This window comes from Rattus norvegicus, chromosome 4 (genome assembly GCF_036323735.1).
Source record: "Rattus norvegicus strain BN/NHsdMcwi chromosome 4, GRCr8, whole genome shotgun sequence".
NCBI classification, from domain to species: domain Eukaryota; kingdom Metazoa; phylum Chordata; class Mammalia; order Rodentia; family Muridae; genus Rattus; species Rattus norvegicus.
Window position 1 is genome coordinate 41,686,223 of NC_086022.1, and position 14,056 is coordinate 41,700,278.

The window sequence follows — 14,056 nt, forward strand, 5'->3', positions numbered from 1 at the left end:
CTCTAGTCTTAGTACATTAACTTCCCGACGTCTTATAAAGTAGGTCTCTGAACGAGACGACTGGAAAAGTAACGCTTGTCCCTGAGTACTTTTACAAGAGGGAACTGTGTCAAGGAGTCTATATAAGGTAACAGCTGGGGCAATTTCACTTCAGGCCCTTTTGGGATTACTAAAAGTTTGCTTTGATTCATTTCCTTCATTTCAGGTGGATAGAGATTGTGTTGCTCATAAAGGGCATCAGAAACTAGTCACAGTGAAAACCCATTACTCTTGCCTCACACCCTGAACTCTGCTTTAGTAAGTGGTAAAGAAAATAACCCCTCATGAAAGCCTTTTCCTCCAGGCTTTCTCTGCCTGCACAATTAACTGTTTTGCAGAAAACGCTCTCCCTCACCTTCTTTTTTATTGTCGCAGGCTACAGGCTACGTTAGAAGAAGTCTAATGGCTGTGTACAGTGTTGCTGATAGAATTTAAAGTGGAACTGCATGGTAACTAAAACTGAGAAATCAAAAACCGTTTTTTTAAAGGGCACTTGATGTAAATAAAAAGGAAGCCTAAGTGAACTATAGAGATGAGTAAAGACATTTAATAAGATAAAAAAAAAAACAACAAAACTTCTCATAGCCTGACCTTTGTGTTACTTTGATTTCTTTCAATTAATTCATTAAATATGAATAAGTTGGTATTTTATGGGACACTTGAGTCAATGGTTTGAAAATGAAAGGTGTTTGCTATTCTAGAACATTTTTTTTTTTTGGTTCTTTTTTTCGGAGCTGGGGACCGAACCCAGGGCCTTGTGCTTCCTAGGTAAGCGCTCTACCACTGAGCTAAATCCCCAGCCCCAGAACATTTTAAAAGTAATCAAGGTTTTTCCTTTTCTTTCTTTCTTTCTTTCTTTCTTTCTTTCTTTCTTTCTTTCTTTCTTTCTTTCTTTCTCTCTTTCTTTTTCTTTCTTTCTTCCTTTCTTTCTTTCTTTCAGTTGTAAATAGATTCTTCTCTCACACAATACATCAACGACAATTTCCACACATCGTCCTCTTTCCATTCCTCCCAGCTTGTGCAACACCTCCCTGTCCCCCATATCCACTTCTTCCCCCATTTCCTTTTCAGGAAAAAGCAGACCTCCAAGAGACAACAACTAAATGTGACAAAATAGGATCCGAAAAGATGAGATGAAAACCTTCATATTGAGGTTGGACAAGGAAACCCAAAAGGAGGAAAAGAATCCCGAGAGCAGGCAAAAGTACCAGAGACACACCTGCTCCCACAGAAACACTGAGCTAACGGCCATGACTTATGTACAGAGGACCTTGTGCACACCCATGCAGGTATCGTCTTTGCTGCTTTAGTCTCCGTGAGCCTACATGGGCCCTGCTAAGCTGCTTTGGTGGGTCAATTTCTCCTGATGTCAACTCCTCTGACTCCAACATTCTTCCTTACCCTTCAGGTTCCTAAAGGTTCAGCCTCAGAGGTCTGATGGGACCTCCAATTTAGACTCTCTGCACAATGTCTGGCTATGGCTTTCTATACCCACTGCCATCTGCTGCCAGAGGAAGCCTCTAACCTGATGACTGGAAAAGGTACCAAGTATACGTGTCTTATCTATTTCTTTTTCTAAGAAAATTCAAACTGTTTCCAAGGCGTCTACAAAATCGGGTGTATTAAATTGAAAATACACTTTAGAATTGTGAATAAACACAAAGATCACATAAACACATGATTTTCAAAATGTCATCATGATGATGGGTACTTATTTGATGACCCCTGATTGTCATCAACAAGTCCTGAGGAGGTAAGTTTCACATGATCATAGGGTCCCCTGGGACAGACAGACAGACAGACAGACAGACAGACACACACACACACACACACACACACACACACACACACACACACACACACAGCTGCCACCCTTTTCCCTCAGTCCTACTTCTATAAGAAAAGGTCTGGCTTCACATTTATTTTTATCCACGTCTAGATTATGCATAAGGTTTTGTCTGCAACCTGCTGAAGAAAGAAGAAAGAGTAAAATCCATTAAACCAGGCAAAGGACTCATTCTGTGCCTCAGGAAAACAGGATGGGAAACAGGGCTGGTTCTCTAAATTCACATCTTTTTTTTTTTTTGGTTCTTTTTTTCGGAGCTGGGGACCGAACCCAGGGCCTTGCGCTTCCTAGGTAAGCGCTCTACCACTGAGCTAAATCCCCAGCCAATTCACATCTTGAATGAACAATAAAACCATTTGCATTTTAAACCTAGCTCTTCTGACCCTTGGACTCCAATAAAGCCTAAGTCTAGAGCTTTGGGTTAAGATGCTGCCTTCTGTGCAAAACAGAATTAAATACAGGAGAAAACATACAAAGAATGATTTTATAGTATCTATATGTTTATATAAAGAGATGTTTAATGATGTCCTTCTTACAAGTGACACAATAAAATTGTAAACAGAAGAGCGAGAGTTATCTGAAATATTGGGCTAGTCATCTTTTCACTTAAAATAGTACTAGATTTGGTCTACTCAAAATATTATTTCATTAAATTCATATGTAAAATTGTATAAGTACTTAATAAATTCCAGAAAATAGAGTTTCTTGATGTTGAGGTTAATGCTTTGTAAACAACAACAACAAAAAAAAGACAGTGAATTTGTTGAACATGTCAGCATAAAGTACCTAATAAATGACATTTTAAACCTATTTTTACTTTGTCTCTGTATATTTTCCGACAATACTTTTGATGATTTCTTATAGACTTGCAAAATATTCCATCTGAGAATCTTAAAACTAAAGATGCATCTTAATAAAAAAAGACTTTATAGAATGTATAACACTTTAAAATTAATTCCACATAGCTTTAATTTTAGTTTCCTCTGTCCATTGTGTGTGAACAAAACTGTTATCCTATTTCCCACAGGAAGGCACAGTTATATTAGATTCAAGGCTAAACTACATGCTGCTCAGTGGGTATTTTAAAGCATGGGTGCCTTGTGCTAATTTAGAATCTCAATCCAAAGATAATTTATCTCTTTCTCCTCCTCTTTCCTTCCTTCCTTTCTTCCTTCCTTCCTTCCTTTCTTCCTTCCTTCCTTTCTTTTTCTTTTTCTTGAGACAGAGTTTCTTTGTGTAGCACTGGCTATCCTGGAACTCACTTTTTAGACCAGGCTAGCCCCAAACTCAGTAGAGATTAGCCTGCCTCTGACTCCCAAGTGCTGGGTACGTGCTACAACACCTGGTTGAGAATTTCTTGATGAGCCATGGCATTCCATCCTTGACAATAATCATGAGACTAGACCAATTATGAATGTTTAGCATTTTAATCTCAGAATAAAGCCAAAAGAATTTTATAGAAAATGTTCATACTGTTGACCTACTGTAAAGACCAGTTAATTGCTTCTACATTCCTTTTCATGAAGAGACATGAATAAAACTTGATTCCCCTCAGACAGTACATCAATGAAAGACCAGGAAAATGGTTTCGCCTAAGGCTAGTTTGAGTTCACTAACAGAAGTATACGTGGATCACTCACACAAAGTTTTATCACTACAAACCTCCACCAAATTATATCTCTAGAATCCTTTGCCCAGCTTGCAGACTCTTCCTCAAAAAAGCAGATTTCCTCTTGTTAGCCCTCATTTACAGTTCACATAAGATTGGTCACAAGCTATGGTCCTAGAACAGAATAATAATAGTAAGTTTTCTCCAAGGCCCATGATCGATCTAGTCTTAGGTTCTTAGGCACATTAGTAGTGTCAGATATTTGTTCTGTCTAGTGGAATTCTAATTAGAAAGTGGTTAGTTATTCCACTAACATTTGATACTATTATTCTGCCAAAGGAACATAGCAACAAAATGACTCTTAGTGACATACTGCTATACCCATAGATCAGTATATCACTCAGCTCTCGTTAGAGAAGTTTCTTCTTACAATGGATGACCCGCAGCTACACAAGGTGAAGCCACTGAGAGAGTTTGAAGCACTAAGTCCTAAATTGGATGATTGGATGTCTGCTTCAAGCTCTCCTCTCAAGGTTTAAGGTCTATGTGGAAGAGAAATCAGAAAGATTGTAGTAACCAGAAGGAATGGATGGCTCCAAGATAACAGTCTCCTGCAAATGCAACAGAACTGATACACGTATGAGCTCACAAAGACTGTGCCAGTACACATAAGGGGCCCTAGCACAGAGTAAGTAAACACAAGCCGCTACCTATAAGTAGCTATCAGCAATTGATACACAACGACAAAAGCAAAATCAGGTTTCTCCAATGGAGTCTCCCTGTTTTTATAAACCACACTTTAGGTTAAGCCCATCCTCATGGGTAGTTGACCAGCCCAAAATGGCCTAAATGCTCTTTTGCAGTTTTTATCTTATTTTGCTCTGTTTGGACATTCCGTGTGTAATAGATTTTTGTTTACTTATTTTGATTTTTGTTTTTGTGTTTCTGTGGGGGTGGGCTGTGTGTATGCTTCCTGGTTTTGTTGTTTCGTTTTATTTTTGTCTTGTCCGTTGAAAGAAAACTAGAGTAAGAGAAAGTGAGGGAGTGAGGGAGTGAGGGAGTGAGTAAGAGAGATGGAGAGAGAGATACTATAAAGTTGGATAAGTAGGTGGTGAGGATGTGGGATAGGAAAACATGATCAAAATTTATAATATGACTTATTTTTAATTAAAAAAAGCTTTTTAAAATGATAAATAGCAGTTCTGCGAGCATTATAACTTTCTGAGCTTTTAGATCATGTTTCATTATTTTCTTGAGTTGTATACTTCTCATTTTATTGCCCAGGAGTGTTTCAACTCATAAGAGATACCTACACAATTGTCAATGAAAATAAATTATTGAACAACTGAATTTTAAAAATTTTCTAGTTGATGCTTTGATGCACAGAAACATATGACATCATTTATTGTGAGTATAACTTACTGGAAAAGTAAGAACAGTTTTGACATACTCTTCTGTTAAATTTTTAATTAAATTTTTCCATTGTACATATTTATTGTATATGGTCCACTGGTACGTCGGGACATTCATAGAAACATACAATATGTCTTTGATTTTATTTTTTGGATGTATTTAGTATCATACATATGTATGGATCATCTTTCACATGTGTTTGATTATATTTATGAATGTAAACTTTGCACTGACACTAATTTAATTGGCAACTTATTGTATGTGATAGTTTGTATCTCTTTCTCATGATACTTCAGTCACTAGACAAAAGGACATTACGAATTCAAATATGGTTCACATCCAGGACAGGTTCTTACTAACTGACTCTTCACCGATAACACTGTTCAGTTTTACATATTCTCACTGTAAGAACTAGACAACAGCATATTCCATGAAAATGCCACAGAGACCTATAATGAAACTAAGGAAAAACTGCAAAAGCAGAGGTGGCAACACAGTCATTATTAAAAGGGCTCATCCACCTTGCAGGCTCTAACTGCTGTCTTATCTTTTCATTGCACCTTGGGTATTGCATTGTGTCCAATTAAGTACTCTCACGAAAGATCAGATTTTTCACCACAGTATACCCAATGACTGGCTGTCTACTTATGCCCTCCAAGCAGTCTTGAAATAATCACACACTGCCTAGAATGAAGACCACATCTAAAATTGCTCTTGACAACCAAGCATAGTTAACCCAATTAGCTGCTCTGTTCCTAAGAGCACACATGGTTTAAAAAATAGCTTGAAAACAAAGTATGCAAATTCTGTTCAGGGAAACACAAAGTTCACTGCCATGCATGATGTGAGACAGTGGCACACAGCATCAAACATCTCCACACAAAGGTTAAGAGTCAGCCCCACAGCTTACATTACCACGAGTGAGAAGACATGGAGAGGAGGTGCTGTCTGTCTGTGTTTTCTAACAAGAACAAAGAGGATTTCCCGTGGGTTGAAATCTGCTTCATTTCTTTTTGTTCATGATAATTTAGAGAAAGTTGGAATCTAATTGGAAAATGAATAATAAACAGCTGTCTCCTTTAAGGCTTGGATACTATCACTTTATGAATAGAAATGTCTCCCTGTGTACAGATTTGTAGGACTGTGTTTATTCTCGATCAGGCAAAATCTGTCTAGAATGTAGGTCAATAAATATGTGTAAAACACCAAGCTTGACAGATTTTATGGAAATCTGGAGAGAAACATCAGTTGTCTTATTCTACCAAAAATAAGTCAAAGCAACTTTTTATTCTCAAAGCATTTATGTCATTAATACTTACAAAACAATTATTTCCAAGTAGAATGCATGTAAATTAAGTAACACTGAGACAAAAATATTACGTGAATGGTACTTGGCTTGGTTTCCATGCACCTAGGATATAAGATATAACTGTACACCAATTTTGAAAAAATTCAGAAAAAATAGATTATTTTACTTTACTAGAGTGAATTTTATAATGCATCTTTTTCCTTCATGTAATTCAAATCTCTCTACTTTGTTTGACAAAAGATGAACCACCAAATTCAAAATTAGCAGTTGTCTTAACAATTTCAGCGCTTCCTTGTTCTAAGATTGTTGATTTATGTGTCAAGGGCATTAGAACATTGAGTCCATAAAAGGCCATGTTATTGACAGGTGGCCAGCAACTGTTTTAAAGAGCCTTATAAAAGATAAACACTATTAAAGGAGCACGAGAAAATTATGCAAACTACTTTCCATTCTTGTTTGCTATAAACCTCTTAAGTGAGGCTGGTTCGTATTTGGCTAAATACATCTGCATCTTCCCAATGAGACAATGTGTCTTCCCTCCTGAAGGTGACCCTAGACTGGCACATCCTGCTTAGCACAAGGTCAAAGAGCATTTCCAAAGCTTTGTTAGGCACCAATTTCCATGTCTTGTTGGCTATAAAATATTATGTTTTAAAATTTACTGATAGCAAAAGTGTATCCATTTGGTTTTTACTAAACCAGAGCAGGTAAAACAAAGTAGAAGGAATTGCTGTTAAACAGAATGTCTTTCTCAATCCTAAATAACTTCATATGTTGTAAACCTACTGGGCAATCACATACATCTATATATCTATAGAGGATTGGGATACATTTGTTTTATAATCAGCATTTACATTTCATAATATTATATAAAATAATTTCATTTCGCTATATACAGACAGATTTAACTACTCACAGTCACTTAATCTGCTTCTCTAGGTTTATACCTAAGCTATGTTTATGTAATACTTTGCTCCATCACTGTCTCGTGGTTCAATTGATATTCTCCCAAGGGACAGCTATTTTCCAATCATTTTGGTATTAGAAAGAATACTAAGATAAGTGTGTGATAGGGTAGACATACCATCTGGCTCTAAGCTTTGCAATTTCCATCTCTTCTACATGATGGTCCCAAGGAATGTGTACCAATTAGCTCTGCAAATGGCAATTTATGAAGACATCCCTCTCTCCTCTTGATAACTGTTGCTCCAAATGTGGATTCCTGCTGGCAGAGTTCTATGTTTATTTCACCTTCTACCCACACTTGGTTTATTTTCACTCTAGTCATTTGAGTACTGCTAGTTCCAAAAAAGGCCCCAAAATGTCTTTGAGATTGCCAGGATCTTCTTCAGAACAGAAACACAATCTTGCTTCCCCTGTGTTCAGTGAAACATGCCAAAAGGTTTGCTCTAAAGAACAGTTGTTTGTGCTACAATTGTCTGTCTTGAAATATTTTCATAGCCATAAATGCACATGTCCTCTGTGTATATGTTATGGCTGTTAGCTTGCTGTTTTGGTAGGACTCCTAAATGAAAGAGTAAGGGGACTTCTTACTCTTTTGTCTGCTCTTGGGAGTCTTTTTCTCCTATTGGGTTGCCTTATGCAGCCTCAGAATGAGGGCTTTGGCCTCGTCTTATTGTATCTTGTTTTGTGCTGTTTGGTTGTTGTCTCTATGAGAAAACAGAGAAGCAGTAGATCTGAGGGAGAGAGAAGGTGGCAGAGAGCTGGGAGGAGTGAAGGGAGAGAAAACTATGGTTAGGATGCATTGTATAAGTACATTTTCTTTAAAAAAGAGGAAGAGGAGGAAGAAGAAGAGGAGGAGGAAGAGGAGAAGGAACAGGAAGAGGAAGAGGAGGAGGAAGAGAGGAAAGAACAGGAGGAAAGCACATTGCTTCTTTAACTTGAATTTTAATTTTATTAAATTTAATTTAAAGTATAACTCTCAAATGACAAATCAGTTTGGTGGATAAGGAGCGATTACCGTGGAAGTCAATTGTGCTTTCATCTTCAATAAGTAATTAAACTCTCATAAAAATTATAAGAGTATCAAATTAAGTGTTCAAAATTGGAACACTCTTAAATCTGATGAGAAAAGGAATGAAAACCAGAAGCTAGGAAATGTTTAACAATTACTAAATACAATAACCTATTTTTAGGATCTACCATGTTTGATCCTACTTGAGAAAATTACTCAGTCTTCTGGGCTCTGGGCTCTACTTTGATAAAATATACTAGAAAATGAATTATGTTATTTATTCTCACCATCTCATGAAAATGAAATATCTTTACAAGGAAGTAAGTACCTTTTTCTCACGCAAAAGATTCACATTTTTATGTGACAATATTTTAAATGTCCTCTTGCCTCCACTTCCCAAGTTTTTTATTACAGGAATTTGTAATTATGCCAAAGCAATGACAGTCTTGTTAATCTACTCTCTGTTAAAGCAAATAAGAAGGTCAAAGCATTTAGCAATTAAAAAAATAAAAGTCATGTTGCAAATTGATTCTTTTCAATAAAATATATAGAAGTTCATCTAATCACTGCATCCCAAATGCTCATTGTAGCAATTTTTGCACTGAGTACACACACACACACACACACACACACAAACTGGGGTAGAGGACATGGTAGGTGAGAGGAGTGGAGGAAGAGGAAAGTGTGGTCTCAATGTATTTCATGGGAGAATATTTTGTTTTTAAAAATGAAATATGCAAAATATTATAAGCATCCACAGTATAAATTCCTGATGATATAGTGATTATTAATGAAAATTTAAAAGCATGTGCTCTCTTCTATTTATTGAAAGTAGAACTTGAAGCAAAGCATACCTTATTTTAGCATTATTCTGTGGCTGAGGAATAAGGCACAGAGTAAAACTGGAAAGGGGCATTAAGAGAAAGTCAGTACAAACATGTGCAATCAAATTTTCCACTATAAGTGATTAGTTTTGATGCCACAGATTTTCTTCATGAATGCTTTATGAAATGCATTATAGAACTGTCTGTCAGTCCAGAAGACAGAAGAACTAAGCAGTCCTACTTGGACTCTTCTATTAGTTACTGTCCTTAATACCTAACTTAAGGAAGACAGAGTTTATTTGGGTTCACAGATTGAGGATACAGTCTGTCATGGTTGGGAAGTACCATGACACCTCTGGTCACACAGTCAAGAAACAGAAAGTCATACATTCTGGTGCTCAGTTTGCTTCTTTTCTTTATATTTTTTATAAAAGTGTAGCCCATGGAGTTGAACTGACCATACCAGTGATGAATTTTTCTACTTCATTTAACCCAGTGTAGAAAATACATGTTACATACATCACAGACATATATTATTGTTCCCTAGATCATTAAATATTCTATGCAATTGACTAGCACAACTCCTATTGCTGTCTGTTCAATTTGAAGTAGCACGTAGGAAATGACTGATTTTTTTTGTTCTTTCATCATTCAGGAACATTCATTATGCTTTTTAAACCAAAACTAACCATAGGCTCACTTTCAAACTGGTAACCAGCAAGGCATACATTGTCCCACTGGAGCTGCCTTCCAATATCATAGAATTTAAGATTTGGGTATTCTCAAAGTGGTTATTGGAAAATTATGCTTATAATGTCAATAGTGTTTCACCCTCCCTCTCAGTGTCTGTGTGTGTGTGTGTGTGTGTGTGTGTGTGTGCGCGCGCGCGCGTGTTTGTATGTGCCCAAACACACAAGCATGCACATGGATCACATGTGTGCTCTATTTTTTATAAAAGTACCTATAAATGCATGTGTATTTAGAGGCCAGAGATAAATTCTGGTCTTTTTCCTTCATCTTGGTTTCATCTGGGTATCTTTATCCATCACTTTCCACCTCGTTTTTTAAACTGAAGCTAACTAGTGTAGCTAGGATAGCTGGCCAATGATCCCCATAGATTGTCCTAGCTCCACTCTTGTGCCTGATATATACATGGATACTGGAGATAAACCTCAGATGTTTATGCTCAAGCAGTAAGCACTTTATGGACTGAGTTATCTCCCCAGACAGACCCTTGAAGTTTAATCCATGTACATCTAATGTAATAGTAAAGCATTGGCCTTGTGCTAGGTCCCTAAGTCATCCTCTTGCCTAGTATGCTCCCCGTAGCCCTCAGAAATACTTCGACTACCACAGTCTTTCTCCAGATGAGACTAGTCCTTGGCACTGGCTCCTCATCTCACTCAGGCCTATGCCAAATATGTAAAATTTCATACAGATCCTGAAGCCTTAATGCTTCAAGGTGTAGTCCTTATAATTGATGCTGTAGCTGTCTGTTACAATGGCATCAAAGGGAAGAACAGTGGTCATTGGATAGATTGGGAAAGTCCCAGGTATCAAATGATTGGGTCACTGTTGCAAAGTCAATTGATTTAAAGGATAAATATAAAAATATCAGAGCTAAACTTGTTCACAATGTTGCCAATAACACAAATGAAGACACAGGGATGGCAGTACCACTGCTGCTGTTCTGGCCTGTTCTATTGCCAAAGGGGGCTTTGACAAGTCCAGCAAAGGGGCTAATCCAGTACAAATCCAGAGAAAAGTGACTTTGGCTGTTGATGCTGTAATTGCTGAACTTAATCAGTCTAAACCTGTGACAACCCCCAAGAAATTGCTCAGGTTGCTACAAGTCCTGCAAATGGAGACAAAGACATTGAAAACATCTTTTCTGATGCCATGAAAAAGGTTGGAAGAAAGGGTATTAATATAGGGAAGAATGGAATGATGAACTAGAAATTATTGAAGCATGAAATTTGGTAGAGGATGTATTTACCCCTACCTTATTAACACATCAAAAAGCCAAAAATGCTAATTCCAAGATGCCTATGTTCTTCTCTTGAGTGGAAAGAAAATTTCTAGTGCCCAGCCCATGGTACATGCTCTTGAAATTGCCAATGCTCATCCAAAAGCCTTGGTGATAATCACTGAAGATGTTGTCAGAGACACTCTAAGCACACTGGTTTTGAACAGGCTCAAAGTGCCTTCAGGTTGTAGCAGTCAAAGCTGAAGGGTTTGTGGACAATAGAAAGAACCAGCGTAAAGATATCACTATTGCTACTTGAAGAAGAGTTGAACCTAAACCTTGACGATGTTCAAGCTCATGACTTAGGAAAAGTTGGAGAGATCAGTGTTACCAAAGATGACACAATGCTTTTGAAAGGCAACGAGGCTCTAGTTGATAAAACATATTCATTGAGTAGCTAGACATCTCAACTAGGGAATATGAAAAGGAAAAGCTGAATGAGTGACTTGTTAAACTTTCAGATGGAGTACCTGTGCTGAAGCTTGGAGGGACAAGTGATGTGGAAGTGGGTGAGAAGAATGGCAGAATTACAGATGTTCTCAGTTTCATAAGAGCAGCTGTTGAAGAAGGCATTGTTCTAGGAGGGGGCTGTGTCTGCTTCTATGCATGCCAGCCTTCCATTCATTAAAACCTGCTAATTAAGATCAGGAAAATGCAGGTGTTGAAAGAGATTTCATAGTTGAGAAAATTCTGCAGATTTCCTCAGAAGTTGGTTATGATGCTTTTTTTTTTTGAGATTTTTGTGAATATGGTGGAAAACAGAATCATTGATCCAACAAAGGTTGTAAGAATTTCTATACTGGATGCTGCTGGGGTGGCCTCCTTGCTAATTGCTACCAAAGCTGTAATGACAGAAATTCCTAAAGAAGAGACGGACCCTGGAACGGGTACAGTGGGTGGAATGGAATGGAATGGGGTATAGGAGGTGGCATAATGCCTAAAATAGTGCTTTGCCCTTACCAATGAACTATGACAGAAAGCTCAAGGCAGGTTCTTCAGTGATAACTTCAGAGAAGTCACCTGAAGCTTGTGACTGAAGAGAAGGGTGGCTGATCACTGTCAACATCAGTACTGGTTTCCTTTGACAGTGCATAATGGTTTACGGCTGACATTTCTGATGGTGGGTGCAAGAGCCTGCTTTATGTCACTGAGGCATCTCTACTGTTCTGTTAGCATCCGCACTGTAGCGCTGTGTCACCACATGAAGCAGCCTATCTGTGGAGGGTGGGAATGATTGCACACAAAGTAGAGAAGTATCCAACTATGTCCCAATCTTTGTGTAATACAATTTTGTTTTAAGTTAAAAAATAATAGTCAATTGTCATTTTGTTCAGTGCATCCTGTATAAGTCTCTTCAATGGTACAAATTTGCTGACCTTATTTCTTTAATACATTATAGTACTATTGTAATTAAGGGATCTATTTTTTAGATAATGAGCTGAGTAGGAATTCTAGTGTTCTTTTTTTTCTTTTTACTCTCACACATATTCTTTTGATCACTGTCAACATCAGTACTGGTTTCCCTTGACAGTGATTGATACTTTTGATACTGTGCACACATAAGATACAAGGCCAAGTGGTCAGGTATCCTCCAACTCCTCTAGTCACATGCTGGTAAAGATACTGCTGACACAAGAGGCAAAACAATATCCATGATAAATGTGAATTTGGATGACAATATTTTGCTGTCTCATTGTTGGTAGAAACCATATGATACAATCAACTGTTTGGCTACTACATAGAGATGTAATGAGAACAGTGCCCTCACAGTGTGTCCATTTATAGCAACATCACTGACATTATAATATCTATTGGAATCATGTTGCCATAAGCAAAAAAATGCAAACAAAAAATCATCATGTTAGAACGAAGTGGATAGTGGGAAGAATCTGTAATAAAAATAACTTTGAAAAGACATTTGGAAGATACATAATGGTCCTATAGTTAGCTTCCAGTAAAGTCTTAAAAGAAAATGTTACTCAGAGCTTGGTAATAGTTGCTTTTAACAGGGCAAATTTTATATGAACCCATATATTTGAACTACCATAAATCAGTATAAAAGAAGGTAAAATAGATGATACTCTTGCTTAAGGGAAGAGAAATACAGAAGATTATTGAGTGATAAATGCAGGACATCAGTTTGTCATGATGAAACCATTGTGAACATGAAAAGTGATAATGGTAAGGTAACACAATGAATCATAATACTCAAAACTTATTCATTCAAACATGATAAAATGGTAAATATGTGCTATGTACATTTTATATAAACTTTTACTATGTGTGTTATTGCAATAAGCACTAGATCACACTTTACATTCATTTTTACAATGATTTGAAATCTACAGAAAGTCTCATGACATAGCAATGTATGTGTAAGTTTCTAGAGGGTGAATGCAATGTTTGAAACCTTAGTGAATTCGAAAGTTCTTTAAACCTAAAGGCAATTTATTTGAGACCCTCCAGCAAAAAGGAAGGTCTAGTTACAAATTTAATAGATTTTTCTTTTTCTTCTTGAACACAGGAAGATTCACTGTGCAACTCAGATATGCAACAACTATCATCTCACTCTGGTGCTCAGTATTTTAAGTAGGTAGTCATGAAAAATAATATACCCTAACTTCATTTTCTGATGATGTCCCAGTGCCAATTGCACGTCTGTAGAGCCATAATAGAGTTTTAACCAGTAATTCAAAATTGTAGTCATGATTTCTATGGAAGAGAACATAAAACTCCAATGCTAGTGAGTGCCCTTAGACTTTTATGTTTTCATTACACACTTAGAAACATTTTTATTACTTGCTCCTTTGGGATATTCTAACCCACACTTGAATTAGCAAATGTCTACATAGCTGTTACATTTCATGTGTTATAAAACTAATTTACGGGCATATATAAAGTTTTTATATATATTTGCATTCAATAAATCACTCCTATAAAGCAGGACCAATTTTTCCTTAAAGTTATATATTAACTAATAAGGGTAAGGAGTAAAAAGAATATCAGTGAATGACA

At 36.9% G+C, this 14,056-nt stretch overlaps 1 protein-coding gene and 1 pseudogene across 1 annotated transcript in view; one reads left to right on the forward strand and one right to left on the reverse strand.

Annotated features, from left to right (window-relative positions):
- Nucleotides 1-14,056, reverse strand: part of Thsd7a (thrombospondin type 1 domain containing 7A) — a 438,249-nt gene that overhangs the window by 258,947 nt on the left and 165,246 nt on the right. The window lies entirely within an intron of this gene.
- On the forward strand, nt 1,290-12,624 carry LOC103692074 (60 kDa heat shock protein, mitochondrial pseudogene; annotated as a pseudogene).